The sequence below is a fragment of the Moschus berezovskii genome, chromosome 5, assembly GCF_049115385.1.
Source record: "Moschus berezovskii isolate FMDL1 chromosome 5, NW_MosBer_1.0, whole genome shotgun sequence".
NCBI classification, from domain to species: domain Eukaryota; kingdom Metazoa; phylum Chordata; class Mammalia; order Artiodactyla; family Moschidae; genus Moschus; species Moschus berezovskii.
Window position 1 is genome coordinate 9,802,403 of NC_142464.1, and position 22,691 is coordinate 9,825,093.

Here is a 22,691-nt window from a genome sequence, read left to right on the forward strand (position 1 = left end):
TAATTTTGGTGAAGTTGCAGAATACAGAGTTGATATACATAAATCTGTTGCATTTCTATACACTAAGAAAGAAAGATCTGAAATGAAATTTAAAAAAAAAACGATCCCATTGCATTTGAAGGAATAAAATACCTAGGAATAAACCCACTTAAGGAAGATGCTACTCACCATCCCCCTCGAAGCCATCTTCACTCTCACACACCGACTCCTCAATCCCATTCACCATTAAAACAAAAAGAATAAAATATCTAGGAATAAACCTATCTAAAGGGCTTCCATGGTGGCTCATTGGTAAAGAACTGCCTGCCAATGCAGGAGGTGCAGTTTCAACCCCTGGGTCAGGAAGATACCCTGGAGTAGGAAATGGCAAACCACTCCAGTATTCTTGCCTGGGAAGTCCCATGGAGAGAGGAGCATGGTGACTTTTCAGTCCATGGGGTCATAAAAGAGTTGGACACAAGTTAGTGACTAAGCAACAACACGATAAACCTACATAAAAAGAAACCTGTATGAAGAAAATGATAAGATGCTGATGAAAGTAATCAAAGATGACACAAACAGATGGAGAGATACACTATGTTCTCAGATTGAAACAATCAATGTTGTAAAAATGACTATACTATCCAAAGAAATCTACAGATTCAATGCAATCCCTATCAAAGTACCAATGGTATTTTCATAAAACTAGAACAAAACATTTTACAATTTGCATGGAAACACAAAAGACCCTGAATAGCCAAAGCAATCTTGAGAAAGACAAATGGAGATGAAGGAAATCAACCTTCCTGACTTCAGGCTACACTACAAAGCTACAGTAATTAGGGCAGTATGGTAGTGGCACAGAAACATAAACATAGACCAATAGAACAAGATAGAAAGCCCATAGATAAGCCCACGCACCTACAGTCACCTTATCATTGATGAAAGGGGCAAAAATAGACAATGGAAAAAAGACAGCCTCTTCAACAAGTAGTCCTAGGAAAAATGAACAGCAACAGGTAAAATAAAGGAATTAGAAAACTTTTTAACACCATACACAAAAGTAAACTCAAAATGGATTAAATATCTAAATATAAGGTCAGAAACCATAAAATTCTTAGAGAAAAACATAGGCACTACACACTTTGACATAAATCACAGCAAGAGCCTCTTTGACTCACCTCCCAGAGTAATGGAAATAAAAACAAAAATAAGCAAAGGGGACCTAATCAAACTTACTATAAACAAGTTGAAAGGACAACGCTAATAATGGGAGAAAATAATTTCAAATGAAGCAACCAATAAAGGATTTATCTCCAAAATATACAAGCAGCTCAAATGCAGTTGAATATCATACAAACAAAAAACTCAATCAAAATGGACAAAAGACCTAAACACATATGTTTTCATTGCCAAAGAAGACATACAGATGAGCAATAAGCACATTAAAAGATGTTTAGCATCACTCACTATTAGAGAAATGCAAATTAAACTATAATGAAGTATCACCTTATGCTGGTAAGAATGGTCATCATCAAAAAATCTACAAAACAATGCTGAGGACATGGAGAAAAGAGAATTCTCCTGTACTGTTGGTGAGAATGCAAATTGATATAGACACAATGGAGAACAGTATGTTATTGTTCTGTGTCAGACACTTTGCAATGCCATTGACTGTAGTACACCAGACTTCCCTGTCCTTCACTATCCCCCAGAGTCTGCGCAAACTCATGTCTATTGACTCGATGATGCCATCTAACCATATCATCCTCTGTCACGCCTTTCTCTTCTTTCCCTCAATCTTTCCCAGCATTAGGGTCTTTCCAATGAGTTGGTTATTCACATTAGCTGACCAAAGTATTGCAACTTCAGCTTCAGCATCAGTCCTTCCAATGAATAATTAGAGTTTACTTCCTTTAGGATTGACTGGTTTGACCTCCTTGCTGTCCAAGGACTCTCAAGAGTCCTCTCCAACACCACAGTTCCCCACCATATACTGGAGAACAGAATGGAGACTCCTTAAAATCTATGAACAAAACTACCATATGATCTAGCAAACTGGACATACCCTGAGGTATAGGCATATACCCTGAGGAAAGCATAATTCAAAACGACACAGGTACCCCTTTGTTCATTGCAGCATTATTTACAATAGTGGCAACAACCTATATGTCCATCAACAGATTAAATGATAAAGAAATAATGGTACTTATATACAATAGAATGGTGGATGAAAATAGAGCCTGTTATAGAGTGAAGTAAGTCAGAAAGAGAGAAACAAATATTTTCTATTAATACATATATATGATATCTAGAAAAATGGTACCCATGAACCTATGTGCAGGGCACATAGAGATTCAGACAAAGAGAACAGACTTTAGACACACTGGAGAAATTGAAAGGTGGGATGAATTGAGAAAGTAACATTGACATATATATACTACCATGTGTAAAACAGCTAGTAGGAAATTGCTATATAACACAGGAAACCCAGCCTGGTGGGCTTGATGTGATGACCTAGAGGGTTGAGATGGGGTGGGAGTGGGAGGTAGGCTCAAGAAGGAGAAGATATTTACATATATATATATATATATACATAGTTATGGCTGATTTATGTTGTATGGCAGAAACCAACACAATACTATATAGCAATTATCCTCCAACTAAAAATTAAAAACTAATAATTAGTAATTCAGTTCAGTTCAGTTCAGTCGCTCAGTCGTGTCTGACTCTCCGCGACCCCATGAATCACAGCACGTCAGGCCTCCCTGTCCATCACCAACTCCCAGAGTTCACTCAAACTCATGTCCACAGAGTCGGTGATGCTATCCAGCCATCTCATTCTCTGTCGTCCCCTTCTCCTCCCACCCCCAACCTTTCCCAGCATCAGAGTCTTTTCCAGTCAGTCAACTCGTCGCATGAGGTGGCCAAAGTATTGCAGTTTCAACTTTAGCATCAGTCACTTAATGGCAAATAGATGGGGAAACAGTGACTGACTTTATTTTGGGGGGGCTCCAAAATCACCGCAGATGGTGATTGCAGCCATGAAATTAAAAGACACTTACTCCTTGGAAGGAAAGTTATGACCAAACTAGACAGCATATTAAAAAACAGAGACATTACTTTGCACCAAAGGTCCATCTAGTGAAGGCTATGTTTTTTCCAGTAATCATGTATGGATGTGAGAGTTGGACTATAAAGAAAGCTGACCGCCGAAGAATTGATGCTTTTGAACTGTGGTGTTGGAGAAGACTCTCGAGAGTCCCTTGGACTGCAAGGAGATCCAACCAGTCCACCCAAAAGGAGGTCAGTTCTGGGTGTTCATTGGAAGGACTGATGTTGAAGCTGAAACTCCAATCCTTTGGCCACCTGATGCGAAGAGCTGACTTGTTTGAAAAGACCCTAATGCTGGGAAAGATTGAGGGCAGTAGAAGAAGGGGATGACAGAGGATGAGATAGGTGGATGGCATCACCAACTCTCCGGGAGTTGGTGTTGGACTGGGAGGCCTGGCATGCTGCGGTTCATGGGGTTGCAAAGAGTCTGACACGACTGAGCGACTGAACTGAACTGAATTAAAGAAAGTTTTCCAGCAGCCAGTTGAAATACACTATGAGCTGATTTCATTAAGACAAATCATCTGAACTCTCCCAAAAGCTAAATGATCCATTTACAAGCCTGAATGCAACATTTCATGAAAAGGGAACTCATCTTCTGATGTAAAAATCATTTTAAATTTTGTTTTATAAGTCATAATTGGCATTTAAGCCACAGTTGTCATTATAGCTAATTTGGAAATTATATTCATGTTAGGCTAACTATATCTATTCCTATTACAAGTAAGTATGTTTGATTTACATCGTTTTTAGATTGTGTCAATTTACATACACACACACACATCTTTTGCAAAGTAGTTCTGATTTTGCTCTTCCATTTATCTTCCAAACCGTAGATTTTTTCTTTTACCAAAATAATAGCAAATACTGACATGCAATGCTATTTTATCTTTTTTAAAAGAATTTAATAATAAGCTCAAATTTGTTGCTTCATTCAAAATAAGATGTACCCATTTAAAAAAAAATGAAAAGATATACCATGTTTTTGGATTGGAAGAATTAATATTGTTGAAAGCTACCATACCACCTAAGAAAAACTACGGATTCAAAGCAATCTTTATCAAATTACCAGGGCATTTTTTCACAGAACTAGAGTGAAAAAAATCTTAAAATTTGTATGAAAAATCAATTATCAATGCAAAAGGAAATATTACAGGTGATACTGTAGAACTACAAAGAAGCATAAGAGGCTACTGTGAATAATTATATGTGAACACACTGGATAACCTAATAAAAATGAATAAATTCTTAGAAACATACAACCTACCAAGAATGAGTCATGAAGAGGTAAAAAAAAAAAAAAAATTGAACAGGCTAATTTCAAGTTAGTATATTTAATCAAGAAAAAAAAATCTCCCAAGAAACTAAAGTCTAGGACCAAACAGCCTCACTGGTGAATTCTACCATATATTAAAGGAACTGAATGCCAATTGCTTTAAAATTCTTCCAAAAAATAGAAGGGAAGGGGATACTTTCAAATTCACCTTATGACTTTCTAATTATCCTGATACCAACACTAGAAAAAGAAGCTACAAGAAAAGAAAATTACAGATCCGTCTCCATCCTAAATGTAGATGTGAAAATCCTCAACAAAGTATCAACAAACTGAATTTAGTAGCACATTAAATGGGTCATATACTATGCTAAAGTGGACTTTATTACAAGTATTTAAGTTTAGTTCAACATCTACAAGTCAATATGATATACTATATTAACAAAATCAAGAATTAAAACCATAGGTTCATCTCAGTAGATCTAGAAATAAGCATCTGACAAAATTCAACATCCATTTATGATAAAATATTACAACAAAGAGAATATAAAGAGAACAAGCCTTCAGATAATAAAGGCCATATATGACAAACCCACAGTTATCATGTGCTCTATGTACTCAATTGCTTCAGTTGTGTGCAACTCTCTGCTACCCCATGGACAGTAGATCACCAGGCTTCTCTGTCCATGGGATTCTCCAGATAAGAATACTGAGGCAGGTTGCCATTCCCTTCTCCAGGTGATCTTCCTGATGCAAGGATCAAGCCTGTGTCTCTTGTGTCTCCTGCATTGCAGGCAGGTTCTTTACCCACTTAGCCACCTTGGTAGCTCATACTCAATAGTTAAAAGCTGAAAGATTTTCACTTACAATCAGAAACAAGACAAGGATGCCCACTCTTACCAGTTTTTAGTCAATATAACATTGGAATTTCTGGCCAGGACAGACAAAAAAAGAAAAAGGAAAAATACGAAAGAAAAGGTAGCCAAATTGGAAAGGGAGAAGTAAAATTGTTTGTATTTGTAGATGATATTATTTTATATATAGAAAATGCTAAAGACTCCACAAAAAAACCTATTAGATCTAATGAACAAATTCAACATAACTCCAGGATACAAAATTAACATCACAAACATCAGTATTGTTTCTATATACTGAGAGATTATCTGAAAAAGAAATAAATTATCCCATTTATGATATAATCGATAACAATAAAAATAGTTAGAAATAAATTTCACCCAGGATATGAAAAAACTGTCCACTGGAAAACATGGGAAATTGATGAAAGAATTTGAGGACTCAAATAAATGGAAAGATATCACGTGTTAATGAATAAAAAAAATTAGTTTTCTTCACATTTCCATACTACTCAATGCCATCTACAGATTTAATGCAATCCTTATTAATATTCCAACAACATTTTTTTATAGAAGTTTGTGTGCAAACACAAAAGACTCTGAATACCCAAAACATCTGAAAAACAAGAATAAAGCTGGAGTTATGAATTTCCTGAATTCAAATTACATAGCTAAGCTAATCAAAGCTGTGTTGGCATAATGGACATATAGAGCAATAGAACATAATCAAAAGCTGAGAAATAAACCCATGCAAATACAGTCAACTAATATTTCACAAGGAAGCCAAGGATATTCAGTGGAGAAAGACAATCTTTTCAATAAATGATTCAGGGGAAGTGAAATATTCTCATGTAAAAGAATGAAATTAGATCACTAACAAAAAATTTCACACCACTAACAAATAATTGCTCATAATAAGTACTTAAATGTTAGATTGTAAATCATAAAACTTCTAGAAGAAAGCAGAGAAAAGTCCCTTGACATGAATATTGATAATTTTTTTGATATGACACCTAAAGCATAAGCAACAAAACAAATAGAACTGTACTGAACTAATAAAAACCTTCTATACAGCAAAAGAAAAAAAAATCCATAAATTGAAAAGGCAATCTACAAAATTGGAGAAAATGCAGGCAAATCATATACATGATAAGGGGTTAATATCCAAAATATATAAAGAACTAATACAATTCAATAGCAGAAAAACAAGAAATCAAATTTAAAAATAGGCAAAGGACCTGATTTTCCAAAGAGTTTTAGATCAACAGTTATATGAAAAAGTGTTCAACATTACTAATTATCAGGGGAATACAAATTAAAACCACATAAGATATAATCTCATAATTGTTAGAATGGCCATCATTGAAAAGACAAGAGATAACTAACGCAATGAGGATATAGAGAAAAGGTTAACTCTTGTGCACTGTTGGGGGAATGTAAACTGATGAAACCACTGTGGAAAGCACAATGGAAGCCTCTCAAAATATTAAGAATAGAACTATCATATGATGCAGCAATTTCACCTCGGGCTGTATAATCCAAAGAAAACAAAATCACTAGGTTGAAGAAATATACGTACCCCCATGTTCACTGCAGCATTACATACAATAGCCAAGATATGAAAACAGTCTAAATTGTCCGTGGATAGGTGAAGGATAAAAATGTGGTTTGTGTTTATAAATGCAATTGAATAGCATTCAATTCTTAAAAAGGGAGGAAATCCTGTTTGGGACAACATGGGTAGACTGTGAGGACATTATTCTAAGTTAAATAAGTCAGACAGACACAAATTCCAAACAATTTCATTTTAATGTGAAATTTAAAAGAAAAACAATAAAACTTATAAAGTACAGATTTGTGGGTTCCAGATATGGAGGAAGAGGTGGTGGAATTTGATTAAGGTAATCAAATGTTACAAACTATCAGTTAAAAAACAAGTACTAGATATATAATATATTAATAAAACATGGTGGCTATAGTTAATATTGTTGTATGGTATATATGAAAGTTGCTAAGAGAATATCCTAAAATTTTTCATCACGAATAAGTTTTATTTTTTGTGGTGGATATTAAATAAATATATTATGGCAATCTTTTTGCAACATATATAAGTCAAATGCTTCCTGACGTGCATACAGGTTTTTCAAGAGGCAGCTCAGATGGTCTGGTATTCCCATCTCTTTCAGATTTTCCACAGTTTGTTGTGATCCACACAGTCAAAGGCTTTAGCATAGTCAATGAAGAAGAAATAGATGTTTTTCTGGAATTCTCTTGCTTTCTCCATGATCCAGCGGATGTTGGAAATTTGATCTCTGGTGCCTCTGCCTTTTCTAAAACCTGCTTGAACATCTGGGAGTTCACGGTTCACATATTGCTGAAACCTGGCTTGGAGAATTTTGAGCATGACTTTACTGGCGTGTGAGATGAGTGCAATTGTGCGGTAGTTTGAGCATTCTTTGGCATTGCCTTTCTTTGGGATTGGAATGAAGACTGACCTTTTCCAGTCCTGTGGCCGCTGCTGAGTTTTCCAAATTTGCTTGCATATTGAGTGCAGCACTTTCATAGCATCATCTTTCAGGATTTTAAATAGCTCAACTGGAATTCCATCACCTCCACTAGCTTTGTTCTTAATGATGCTCTCTAAGGCCTACTTGACTTCACATTCCAAGATCTTTGCCTCCTGGTGAGTGATCACACCATCGTGATTATCTTGGTCGTGAAGATCTTTTTTGTACAGTTCTTCTGTGTATTCTTGCCACCTCTTCTTAATATCTTCTGCTTCTGTTAGGTCCATACCATTTATCTCCTTCATCGAGCCCATCTTTGCACGAAATGTACCCTTGGTATCTCTGATTTTCTTGAAGAGATCTCTAGTCTTTCCTATTCTGTTATTTTCCTCTATTTCTTTGCACTGATCGCTGAGGAAGGCTTTCTTATTTCTCCTTGCTATTCTTTGGAACTCTGCATTCAGATGCTTATATCTTTCCTTTTCTCCTTAGCTTTTCACTTCTCTTCTTTTCACAGCTATTTGTAATGTCTCCGCAGACAGCCATTTTGCTTTTTTGCATTTCTTTTCCATGGGGGTGGTCTTGGTGCCTGTCTCCTGTACGATGTCACAAACCTCTGTCCAAAGCTCATCAGGCACTCTATCTATCAGATCTAGTCCCTTAAATCTATTTCTTACTTCCACTGTATAATCATAAGGGATTTGAGTTAGGTCATATCTGAATATTCTAGTGGTTTTCCCTATTTTCTTCAATTTAAGTCTGAATTTGGCAATAAGGAGTTCACGATCTGAGCCACAGTCAGCTCCTGGTCTTGTTTTTGCTAACTGTATGGAGCTTCTCCATCTTTGGCTACAAAGAATATAATCAATCTGATTTCGGTGTTGACCATCTGGTGATGTCCATGTGTAGAGTCTTCTCTTGTGTTGTTGGAAGAGGGTGTTTGCCATGACCAGTGCGTTCTCTTGGTAAAACTCTATTACCTTTGCCCTGCTTCATTCCATGTTCCAAGGCAAAATTTGCCTGTTACTCCAGGTGTTTCTTGACTTCCAAATTTTGCATTCCAGTCCCCTATAATGAAAAGGACATCTTTTTGGATATTAGTTCTAAAAGGTCTTGTAGGTCTTCATAGAACCATTCAGCATTACTTGTTGGGGCATAGGCTTGGATTACTGTGATATTGAATGGTTTACCTTTGAAACGAACAGAGATCATTCTGTCGTTTTCAAGATTGTATCCAAGTACTGCACTTTGGACTCTTTTGTTGACGATGATGACTACTCCATCTCTTCTAAGGAATTCCTGCCCACAGTAGTAGATATAATGGTCCTCTGAGTTAAATTTGCCCATTCCAGTCCACTTTAGTTCACTGATTCCTAGAATGTCTACATTCACTCCTGCTCGACCACTTCCAATTGGCCTTGATTCATGGACCTATCATTCCAGGTTCCTATGCAATATTGGTCTTTACAACATCGGACCTTGCTTCCATCACCAGTCACATCCACAACTGGATATTGGTTTTGCTTTGGCTCCATCCCTTCATTATTTCTGGAGTTATTTCTCCACTGATCTCCAGTAGCATACTGGGCATCTACCAACCTGGGGAATTTCTCATTTAGTATCCTATCATTTTGCCTTTTGATACTGTTCATGGGGTTCTCAAGGCAAGAATACTGAAGTGGTTTGCCATTCCCTTCTCCAGTGGACCACATTCTATCAGACCTCTCCACCATGACCTGTCCATCTTGGGTGGTCCCACATGGCATGGCTTAGTTTCGTTGAGTTAGACAAGGCTGTGTTCCATGTGATCATATCGACTACTTTTCTGTGATTATGATTTCAGTGTGTCTGCCCTCTGATGCACCCTCACAATATCTACCGTCTTATTTGGGTTTCTCTTACCTCTTCATGGAATATCTTTTCACAGCTGCTCCAGTAAAGCGCACCCGCTGTACCTTACCTTGGACGTGGGGTAGCTCCTCTCGGCCATGTTTCTGCTCATGGTCGGTTGCATGGAGCTGGCGTCTCTCGTGTCTGCAATGCTGGAGCTGGTGTCTATACCACAGATACTTAAAAGAGAGCAATTAAGAAAAACGCCACGCCTTATATCAGTGGCGGTGACCGAGAGGAACTACCCCATGTCCAAGTGGCAGCTGCGAGGGCGCAGGAGGGCCGAGAAGAGCTACTCCACTTTCAAGATCAGGAGGGGCGGCCTTGAGGAGATGCCCCTCATTCAAGGTAAGGTGCAGTGGCTGCGCTTTGCTGAAATAGCTGTAAAGAGATATCCCGCGACCAAGGTAATAGAAACCCAAATATGACGGTAGGTATTGCGAGAGGGCATCAGAAGGTAGACACACTGAAATCATAATCACAGAAAACTAGTCGATCTGATCTCATGGAACACAGCCTTGTCTAACTCAATGAAACTAAGCCATGCCGTGTGGGGACACTCAAGACGGGTAAGACCAGGTGGAGAGGTGGACAGAATGTGGTCCACTGGAGAAGGGAATGGTAAACCACTTCAGTATTCTTGCCTTCAGAACCCCATGAACAGTATCAAAAGGCAAAATGATAGGATACTGAATGAGGAATTCCCTAGGTCGGTAGGTGCCCAGTATGCTACTGGAGATCAGTGGAGAAATAACTCCAGAAATAATGAAGGGATGGAGCCAAAGAAAAATCAATATCCAGTTGTGGAAATGACTGTTGATAGAAGCAAGGTCTGATGCTGTAAAGAGCAATATTGCATAGGAACCTGGAATGTTATGAATCAAGGCAAGTTGGAAGTGGTCAAACAGGAGATGGCAAGCGTGAACATAGACATTCTAGGAATCAGTGAACTAAAATGGACTGGGATAGGTGAATTTAACTCAGATGACCATTATATCTAACACTGTGGGCAGGAATCCCTTAGAAGAGATGGAGTAGTTATCATCGTCAACAAAAGAGTCCAAAGTGCAGTACTTGGATGCAATCTTAAAAATGACAGAATGATTTCTGTTCGTTTCCAAGGCAAACCATTCAATATCACAGTAATCCAAGTCTATGCCCCAACCAATAATGCTGAAGAAGCCGAAGTTGAACAGTTCTATGAAGACCTACAAGACCTTTTAGAACTAACACCCAAAAAAGATGTCCTTTTCATTATAGGGGACTGGAATGCAAAAGTCGGAACTCAAGAAACACCTGGAGTAACAGGCAAATTTTGCCTTGGAACACGGAATGAAGCAGGGCAAAGGTTAATAGAGTTTTGTCAAGAGAATACACTGGTCATAGCAAACACCCTCTTCCAACAACACAAGAGAAGACTCGACACATGGACATCACCAGATGGTCAACACCGAAATCAGATTGATTATATTCTTTGCAGCCAAAGATGGAGAAGCTCTATAGAGTCAGCAAAAACAAGGCCAGGAGCTGACTGTGGCTCAGATCGTGAACTCCTTATTGCCAAATTCAGACTTAAATTGAAGAAAGTAGGGAAAACCACTAGAATATTCAGATACGACCTAAATCAAATCCCTCATGATTATACAATGGAAGTAAGAAATAGATTTAAGGAAGTAGATCTGATAGAGTGCTTGAAGAACCTTTGGACGGAGGTTCGTGACATCGTACAGGAGACAGGCACCAAGACCACCCCCATGGAAAAGAAATGCAAAAAAGCAAAATGGCTGTCTGAGGAGGCCTTACAAATAGCTGTGAAAAGAAGAGAAGTGAAAAGCAAAAGAGAAAAGGAAAGATATAAGCACCTGAATGCAGAGTTCCAAAGAATAGCAAGGAGAGATAAGAAAGCCTTCCTCAGCGATCAATGCAAAGAAATAGAGGAAAACAACAGAATAGGACAAACAAGAGATCTCTTCAAGAAAATTAGAGATACCAAGGGTACATTTCGTGTAAAGATGGGCTCGATGAAGGAGATAAATGGTATGGACCTAACAGAAGCAGAAGATATTAAGAAGAGGTGGCAAGAATACACAGAAGAACTGTACAAAAAAGATCTTCACGACCAAGATAATCATGATGGTGTGAATGCTGACCTAGAGCCAGACATCTTGGAATGTGAAGTCAAGTGGGCCTTAGAAAGCATCACAAAAACAAAGCTAGTGGAGGTGATGGAATTCCAGCTGAGCTATTTCAAATCCTGAAAACTGATGCTGTGAAAGTGCTGCACTCAATATGCAAGCAAATTTGGAAAACTCAGCAGCGGCCACAGGACTGGAAAAGGTCAGTCTTCATTCCAACCCCAAAGAAAGGCAATGCTAAAGAATGCTCAAACTACCGCACAATTGCACTCATCTCACACGCCAGTAAAGTCATGCTCAAAATTCTCCAAGCCAGGCTTCAGCAATATGTGAACCATGAACTTCCAAATGTTCAAGCAGGTTTTAGAAAAGGCAGAGGAACCAGAGATCAAATTGCCATCATCCACTGGATCATGGAGAAAGCAAGAGAATTCCAGAAAAACATCTATTTCTCCTTCATTGACTATGCCAAAACCTTTGACTGTGTGGATCACAACAAACTGTGGAAAATTCTGAAAGAGATGGGAATACCAGACTAGCTGACCTGCCTCTTGAGAAACCTGTATGCAGGTCAGGAAGCAACAGTTAGAACTGGACATGGAACAACAGACTGGTTTCAAATAGGGAAAGGAGTACGTCAAGGTTGTATAATGTCACACTGCTTATTTAACTTATATGCAGAGTACATCATGAGGAACACTGGGCTGGAAGAAGCAGGCTGGCATCAATATTGCTGGGAGAAATATCAATAACCTCAGATATGCAAATAACACCACCCTTATAGCAGAAAGTGAAGAGGAACTCAAAAACCTCTTGATGAAAGTGAAAGAGGAGAGTGAAAAGTTTGGCTTGAAGCTCAGCATTCAGAAAACTAAGATCATTACTTCTGGTCCCATCACTTCATGGGAAATAGAAGGGGAAACAGTGGAAACAGTGTCAGACTTTTTTTTCTGGGCTCCGAAATCACTGTGGATGCTGATTGCAATCATGAAATTAAACCACGATTACTCTTTGGAAGGAAAGTTATGACCAACCTAGATAGCATATTAAAAAGCAGAGACATTACTTTGCCAACCAAGGTCCGTCTAGTCAAGGGAATGGTTTTTCCATTGGTCATGTATGGATGTGAGAGTTGGACTTTGAAGAAAGCTCAGTGCCTAAGAATGGATGCTTTTGAATTGTGGTGTTGGAGAAGACTCTTGAGAGTCCCTTGGACTGCAAGGAGATCCAACAAGTCCATTCTAAATGAGATCAGTCTTGGGTGTTCATTGGAAGGACTGATGCTAGAGCTGAAGCTCCAATACTTTGGCCACCTCATGCAAAGAGTTGACTCATTGGAAATGCCTCTGATGCTGGGAGGGATTGGGGGCAGGAGGAGAAGTGGACGCCAGAAGATGAGATGGATGGCATCTCTTCTGTCGATGAGATGTGGCTGGATGGCATCACCACCTTGGTGGGCATGAATTTGAGTGAACTCTGGGAGTTGGTGATGGACAGGGAGGCCTGGCATGCTGTGATTTATGGGGTCGCAAAGAGTCGGACTGACTGAACTAAACTGAAAGTAAAAAAAGCTAAAGTCAAAAAAAAAAAAGGAAAGTAGCTCAGACAAATGCAAACAAAAGTAAAGTGCTGGAGGAGCTCCAATCAATATGACAAAAGAGAAGGTCATGCAACTCAACTCCTCCCACAAATGAATCAAAAATACATCTACATATGGAATAGTTCTCAAAAAGTACCCGCTAAATATTAGCAGATCTCAGCTAAAAGTGCAAGAAAGATCTCCATGTAACTAGGTAGGACAAAAGGAAAAAAAAAAGAAGAAGCAGGATGGGACCTGTACCACCAGGAGGAAGTTGTGAAGAGGAAATGTTCCTTCTCCCTGAGAGGCATTCATCAGTGGGGAGTGTCAAAGAAGAGTGCAACTACTGTTTTGAGACAAGTAGAACAGAAAGAGATATGCACAGATGGTCTATGCACTCCCCAGCCTGAGACATGTCTGCTGGTACAGGCATGGCCTTGGGACTATAACTTGGCCTTTAGCGGACAGACCTAGGGAGAGGACTTGGGTTGGCTGCATGTAGACAGCCTGAAGTGGCTGCAGAGTTGTATGGCCACAACAAGGGGTGTACATGGAAGGAGCCTGGGCCCACCATAGAAGCAAAGCAATATTGTTAAGAGGTGTATGAAAGGAGGGCCATAGGAACCTCTTTCTAAGGATGTTCTCAGCCCACTGAGAGCCACCTCTGAGTTCTGGAGTGTACAACTACCAGTGAGTTTTCCACATATGGAGGCAGGGCTGAAATCAGAGCTCCTCCCAAGAGTCATGTGCTTTAGAAAGTAGGGCTGAAATCTGAGCCCTGTCCCAACATCTTAGTGATCCATGGGTTTATGATACATCCACCAGCTTTCTAAACTCAGCATCCATGGGATGTCCAAGTGGACAATGGATGTTCCTATGGCTGGGATGGCTCTTGCCATAGCAGCTGTGGGCTTAGAGGGCATGCAGAGGCAGGGCCGGGATTTAGGCTGCTTCCATAGCTCCTATGGTGGGTCCAGGTGCATGACTACTGCAATCCTGGTACCTGAATTCAGTGGATCTTTGTGAAGATCTTTGTAGAGACAACACCTGATTGACACCAGGGCCAATTTCTGGCTTGCCATGGTTGAAGCAGGGCTGAGGGCAGTGCCAACAGCAGTGTAAGTTGTGAGTCCACACTACAGATGGCAAGTCACACCACAGAATACAGTCCACAGTGAACAGCTCCAGGGAAGGACTACTCATTGGCTCCTCTCCCAGTAGGAGAGTTCCAATTCCTCCTACCTCATAACACAGTTCGAAAATGGATCTGAGAACTTACAATCCAACAAATAGAAAGCATACCCTGCCCCTGAAAGGGCTGTAACAGCCACAAAGCAAAGAGGAGGCCCTGCAGACTCCAGAGCAGACTTTTGTCACCACAGCACCAGTCCACACCCCTATCAAGTGGATAATGTCTAGCACACAGTGAAGAGGCAGCAGGCATCCATACTAAAAACAGCCCTGGCAACAAAAATATTAAACCCACGCAGGCTACATCGAAGTGCTCCCACATAAAAATAGTCATCCAAGATCACAGAAGATAATTGTTTCTCTTAAACTGATAGAGTCAGAGAAATATAAGTAAAATGAAGAAGCAGAAGAATCACTCCTAATTAAAACATCAAGAGAATTCCCCTGAAAGAGTAAACAATGAAACAGACTTCTTTAGCCTAATATACACTAAGTTAAGAAAAAAAGGAGAAAATGAAAATACTGAAGAAATTAAGAAAGATTATCAATAGAAATGAAGATACTGGAGGGTCAAGACAAGATAGAATGTGAACTATCTTGACTGTAGAATGTGAGCTTAGCTCTTTTTAAGGAAACACCAAAATCACAACTAATGGCAAATAACCATAGACAAAAAACTGCTGGAACCTACTATAACAGATACCCTAAACCCAAAGCCAAAGAAGCCACCACAATGAGACGGTAGGAGAGGTGCAATCACAAGCAAATCAAATTCCACACATTCCCAGTGAGCAACCCACATACTCGAAAAAAAATTATATCACGAAAGTTCTCCCATAGGAGATAAAGTTTTGAGCCCCATGTCAGGCTCCCCAGCCTGGGAGTCTGGCAACAGGAGGGACTCCCACTATCTCTGAAAACCAGTATGGTTTAGGGGTTCCATAGAACTGTGAAAAATAGGAACTCTGTTCTTAAAATGGTGTACACAATATCTCCTGCACACTGAACCCAGGGAAAAAAGCAGTGACCGCATAAGAACCTGAGCCAGATTTATCTGCTAGTATTGAAGGGTTTCCTGCAGAGGCAGGGGACAGCTGTGGCTCACTATGGGGACAAGGACACTGGCAGTGATAGTTCTGGAGAGTATTAATCAGGGTGAGCCCTCTTAGAGGCCACTGTTTTCTCATCTAGCCCCATCTGCAGCCTGTAGGCTCTAGTGCTGGGACACCTCAGGCCAAGAAATCATCAGGACAGGAACTCTGCTGTACATCAGCAGAAAGGATACTTAAAGTATTCCTGAGTACACAGCTGCCTGATAAGCACACCCCCCAACATGGCCTGCCCAGAAGGACAAGATTGAGTTCCAACCACCTGTGAGCAGGAACCATTCCTTCCCTCCAGGAAGCCTGCACAAGGCTCTTAAATTCAATCTTCAGGGTTCAGACAGCACGAGCTAGAAAAACTGCAACCCTTCAGCCTACAGAATGGGAAATATAATCATAGAAAGTTACAAAAATTAGATGGCAGAGAAATATGTTCCAGATGAAAGAACAAGATAAAAATCACAGAGCAACTAATTGAAGTGAAGATTGACAATCTACCCTCAAAAATTTCAGAGTAACGATAGTAAAGATGAGCCAAGATCCCAGAAAAACAATGGAGGCACAGATCAAGAAGAGACAAGAAATGAGTAACAAAGACCTAGAAGAACTAAAGAATAAATAAATGGAAATGAGAAATGGAATAACTGAAATGGAAAAAATCACTAGAAGGAATTTAAAGTAGAATAACTGAAGTAGACAAATGGATGAGTGATCTGGAAGACATAATTGTGGAAATCACTGCTTTGGAAAAGAACAAAGAAAAAGGAATGAAAAGAAGTGAAGATAATCTGAGATGTCTGCGGGCTAATTTTGAATAGTTTTAAATGCGTCAGCATTCACTTATAGGCATTCCAGGAAAATAAGAGAGAAAAGGCTTGAGAAAATATGTGAAGAGATAGTGGTGAAAATTTCCCTAACATGAAAAATAAAATAAAATAAACCAGTCATCCAAGTCCAGAAAGCATAGAGAGCTCCAGGCAGCATAAACCCAAGGAAGAACATGCTGAGATACACAGAAATCACTCTGACAAAATGTTTAAGACAAACAAAAAATATTAAATATAGAAAATGATAAGCAACAAATAGCAGTCAAGGAAATTTCCATGAGGTTATCAGCTGAATTCTCAGCAGAAACTCTGCAGGCCAGAAGGGAGTAGCATGATGTGATCACAGTAATATAAGGAAGAACCTACAACCAAGAATAGTCTACTCAGCAGGCCCTCATTCAGATTTGACAGAGAAATAAAAAGCTTTACAAACAAGCAAAAGCTAAGAGAATTCAACAAGACCAAACCAGCTTTACAACAAATGCTAAAGGAACATCCTAGGCTGGAAAGAAAAGCACACAGATAGAAGCAAGAAAATTACCAATGCAGAACCTCACCGGAAAAGGCAAGCATATACTAAATGTAGGAAATCAGCTGCAGACAAATATGATATCAAAACCGGCAATATTGAGAAGAGGAGGATACAAATGCAGAAAATTGGAAGTGCACTTGAAATTAAAAGAGCAGCAACTTAAAACAATGGTGTTTATACATAGACTACTCTATCAAATCTTCATGGTAACAGCAAACTGAAAATCTACAATAAACACACACAAAACGAAAAGGAATCCAAACATAAAAGGGAAATTAGTGGTCAAATAACAAGAGAAGAGACTGAAAGAGGAAGGGGAAAAAGATGACTAACAAAAATTCCAAAACAGCAAAATGGCAATAGAAACATACATATCAATAATTAAATGTAAACAGATAGCTAGCGTAAACATAAATGTAAATTATACAACCAAAAGACATTGACTGACTGAGTGGATACAAAAACAAGACCTATAAATGCTGTCTACAAGAGACTCACTTCACATCTAGGGACACATATAGAATGAAAGTGTGGGGATAGAAACAGGTATTCTATGCAAACAGAAATCAAGAAAGCTGAAGGAACAATATTCATGTTAGAATAAAATAGACTTTAAAATAAACTCTGTAACTTAAGACAACTTCTATTTCTGCTTCATTGACTATGCTAAAGCCTTTGACTGTGTGGGCCACAAGAAACTGTGGAAAATCGTTAGAGAGATAGGAATACCAGAGCAGTTTACCTGCCTCCTGAGAAACATGTATGTAGGTCAAGAAGCAAAGTTAGAACCAGACAAGGAACAATGAGCTGGTTAAATTTGGGAAAGGAGTATGTCAAGGCTGTATATTGTCACCCTGCTTATTTAACTTCTATGCAGAGTATACCACATGAAATGACAGGCTGGATGAAGTTCAAACTGGAATCAAGATTGTTAGAATAAAAATATCAACAACCTCAGATATGCAGATGACACCACTCTAATGGCAGAAAGTGAAGAGGAACTAAAGAGCTTTTTGATGAAGGTGAAAGAGGAGAGTGAAAAAGTTGACTTAAAACTCAACATTCAAAAAACTAATATCGTGGCATCCAGTCCCATCACTTCAATGCAAATAGATGTGAGAAAATGGAAACAGTTACAGACTTTGTTTTCTTGGGCTCCAAAATCACTGTGGATGGTGACTGCAGCCATGAAATTGAAAGACACTTGCTCCTTGGAAGAAAAGCTGTAACAAATCTAGGCAGCATATTAAAAAGCAGAGACATCACTTGGCTGACATGTGAGATCAGATGCTGCATGACATCACATGCCGAGGTCTGTATTGTCAAAGCTATGGTTTTCCCAGTAGTCACATATGGATGTAAGAGTGGGACCATAAAGAAGACTGAGTGCTAATGAATGATGCTTTTGAAATGTGGTGCTAGAGAAGATTTTTGAGAGTCCCTTGGACAGCAAGGAGATCAAACCAGTCAGTCTTAAAGGAAATCAGCCCTGAGTATTCATTGAAAGGACTGATGCCTAAGGTGAAGCTCCAATCATTTGGCCACCTGATGTGAAAAGCCGACTCACTGGAAAAGAGCCTGATGCTGGGAAAGATTGAGGGCAGGAGGAGAAGGGGACGACAGAGGATGAGATTGCTGGATGGGATTATCAGCTCAATGGAGAAAAGTGTGAGCAAACTCAGGGAGAAAGATAGTGAAAGACAGCGAAGCCTGGTGTGCTAGAGTCCACAGGGTTGCAAAGAATCAGACATAACTGAGCAAATGAACAACAGGAAACAAAGAAGGTTCCCTACCTAAAGACATAGGGATCAATCCAAGAAGTTTTAACAAATCTAAATATATATGCACCCAGCATAGGAGCACCTCAACATATAAGGCGAACGCTAAGAGCCTTAAGAGGAGACATCAGCAGTAACACAGTAACAGTGGTGAACTATAAAACCCCACTTTCATCAATGGACAGGTCATCCAGACAGGACATCAACAAGGAAACAGGCCTTAAATGAGACATTAGACCTGGTAGACTTAATTGATATTTATTAGTATAACATCCAAAAGCAGCAGAATACACATTTTCTTCGAGTGCACATAGAACATTCTCCAGGATTGATCACATGCTGGACCGAAGTTCAACCCTCAGTAAAAACTTTAAGAAAATTGAAATCAAACATTTTTTTCCCACTCAGTACTATGAGATTAGAAATCAACCACAAGGGGAAAAAAACTAAAATACAAACACATGGAGATTAAATAATATTTTACTGACCAACCAGTGGATCACTGAAAAAAATCAGAGGAAATTAAAAAAATAATAACCTAGAGACAAACGAATACAAAAGCATGATAAACCAAAACAAATGGGATGTGGCAAAAGCTGGTCTAAGAGGAAATTTTATAACAAAACAATCTTACCTCAGGGCACAAGAAAAGTCTCAAGTAAACAATCTAACCCTATGCCTGTACCAAGCAGATAAAGAAAAACAAACCCTGAGTTAGTAGAAGGAAAGAAACCATAAAATCAGAGCAAAATAAATGAAATACAGACTACAAAAATAAAACAAAAGATCAATAGAAATAAAGCTGGTTCTATGAAGAGATTACAAATGGATAAACATTTCAGTTCAGTTCAGTCGCTCAGTAGTGTCCATCTCTTTGCAACCCCAAGGACTGCAGCATGCCAGGCTTCCCTGTCTCTCACCAACTCCCTGGAGCTTGCCCAAACTCATGTCCATCGAATCGGTGACACTATCAAACCGTCTCATCCTCTGCCGTCCCCCTTTTTTTTTAAATTTTTATTGGAGGCTAATTATTTTACAATATTATATTGGTTGGTTTTGCCATACATTGACATGAATCTGCCCCGGGTGTACATGAGTCCCCTTCCTGAACCCACCTCCCACCTCTCTCCTCCCCTTATCCTCCCTCTGGGTCATCCCCGCACACTAGCCCCGAGCATCCTGTAACATGCATCGACCCTGAAATGGCGATTCGTTTCACATATGATAATATAAATGTTTCAATGCCATTCTCCCAAACCATCCCACCCTCACCCTCTCCCACAGAGTCCCAAAGACTGTTCTGTACATCTGTGTCTCTTTTGTTGTCTCGTATACAGGGTTGTCATTTGCATCTTTCTAAATTCCATATATATGCGTTAGTATACTGTATTGGACTGAACTCCCAGATGTTCAAGTAGGTTTTAGAAAAGGCAGAGGCACCAGAGATCAAATTGCCAACATCCGCTGGATCATGGAGAAAGCAAGAGAGTTTCAGAAAAACATCTATTTCTGCTTCATTGACTATGCCAAAGCCTTTGACTATGTCGATCACAATAAACTGTGGAACATTCTGAAAGAGATGGGAATCCCAGACCACCTGACCTGCCTCTTGAGAAACCTGTATGCAGGTCAGGAAGCAACAGTTAGAACTGGACATGGAACAACAGACTGGTTCCAAATAGGAAAAGGTGTACGTCAAGGTTGTATATTGTCACCTTGCTTATTTAACTTATATGCAGAGTACATCATGAGGAACGCTGGGCTGGAAGAAGCACAAGCTGGAATCAAGATTGCTGGGAGAAAAATCAATAACCTCAGATATGCAGATGACACTACCCTTATGGCAGAAAGTGAAGAGGAACTCAAAAGCCTCTTGATGAAAGTGAAAGAGGAGAGTGAAAAGGTTGGTTTGAAGCTCAACATTCAGAAAACAAAGATCATGGCATCTGGTCCCATCACTTCATGGGAAATAGATGGAAAAACAGTGGAAACAGTGTCAGACTTTATTTTTGGGGGCTCCAAAATCACTGCAGATGCTGACTGCAGCCATGAAATTAAAAGACGCTTGCTCCTTGGAAGGAAAGTTATGACCAACCTTGATAGTATATTAAAAAGCAGAGACATTACTTTGCCAACCAAGGTCCGTCTAGTCAAGGGTATGTTTTTTCCCGTAGTCATGTATGGATGTGAGAGTTGGACTGTGAAGAAAGCTGATCGCCGAAGAATTGATGCTTTTGAACTGTGGTGCTGGAGAAGACTCTTGAGAGTCCCTTGGACTGCAAGGAGATCCAACCAGTCCATTCTAAAGGAGATCAATCCTGGGTGTTCATTGGAAAGACTGATGCTAAAGCTGAAACTGCAATACTTTGGCCACCTCATGCGACGAGTTGACTCACTGGAAAAGACTCTGATGCTGGAGTGATTGGGGGCAGGAGGAGAAGGGAACAACAGAGAGTGAGATGGCTGGATGGCATTATCGACTCAATGGACATGAGTTTGGGTGAACTCCAGGAGTTGGTGATGGACAGGGAGGCCTGGCATGCTCTGATTCATGGGGTCGCAAAGAGTTGGACAAGACTGAGCGACTGAACTGAACTGAAGAAGGCAAAAGTTCTTTCCTCTAAAAAAGTAAGATGCTGATGAAAGAAATTGAAAATGACAAAAGGAGACGAAAAGAAACACCATGTATCTGGATTGGAAGAATCAACATTGTAAAAGTTACTGTACGACCCATGGTAATCTACAGATACAATGCAATCCTGATCAAACTACCACTGACATTTTTCACAGAATCAGAATAAAATATTTAAAAACATGTATGGAGACACAAAGCACCCTGAACAGCCAAAGCAATATTGAGAAAGAAATATCGAGCTGGGGGAATCAGGCTGCCTGGCTTCAGACTATACTACAAGCCATGGTAATCAAAAGAGTATGATAATAGCACAAGACCAGAGATACAGATCAATGGAACAGGATAGAAAGCTTAGAAATAAACCCATGCACCAGCCATCAATTAATCTACAACAAAGTAGGCAAAAATATAAAACGGAGAAAAGACAGATTCTTCAGTAAAACCATCAAAAAGTGACAGCTTCATGTAAAAAAGTGAAATTACAGCATTCTTTAATATCACACACAAAAACACAAAATGGATTTAAGTCCTAAAATAAGATATCATAAGATTCAGAGAAAATCATAAGCAGAACAGTTTTTCACATAAATCTCAGCAGATCTTTTTCAATCCATCTCCTAGAGTAACAGAAATGAAAACAAAAATAAATAAATGGAATTTTGTTAAAAGCTTTTGCACAGCAAAGGAAACCACAGACAAAATGAAAAGACAGCCCACAGAATGGGAGAAAATATTTACAAACAATAAAATTGACCAGGGATTAATCTCCAAAATATAAATATAACTTATGTCTCTCTACAAAAAACAAACAACCTGATCATGAAGTGGGAAAAAGACCTAAATAGACATTTCTCCAGTGAAGACATACAGATGACCAATAAGCAAAAGAAAAATTGCTCAAAATTGCTAATTATTAGATAAGTGCAAATCAACATGCAAGGAGATATCACCTCATACCAGTCAGAAAGGCCATCATCAAAAAGTCTATGAAAAATAAATTCTGGAGAGGGTGTGGAGAAAAGGGGTCCCTCTACACTGTTGGTGGGAATGAATATTGATATAGCCACTGTGGAGAATAGTATAGAAGTTCATTAAGAAAATAAAAAACAGAGCTGCAATATGATCCTGCGATCCTACTTATGGACACATATATGAAGAAAAACATGATTTCAAAAGATACATGCATCCCAATGTTCACTGCAGTACTATTTATAGTAGCTAAGACACAAAGGTAATCCAAATATCCATTGACAGTTGAATGGATAAAGAAGATGAAATATATTTGCACAGTAGA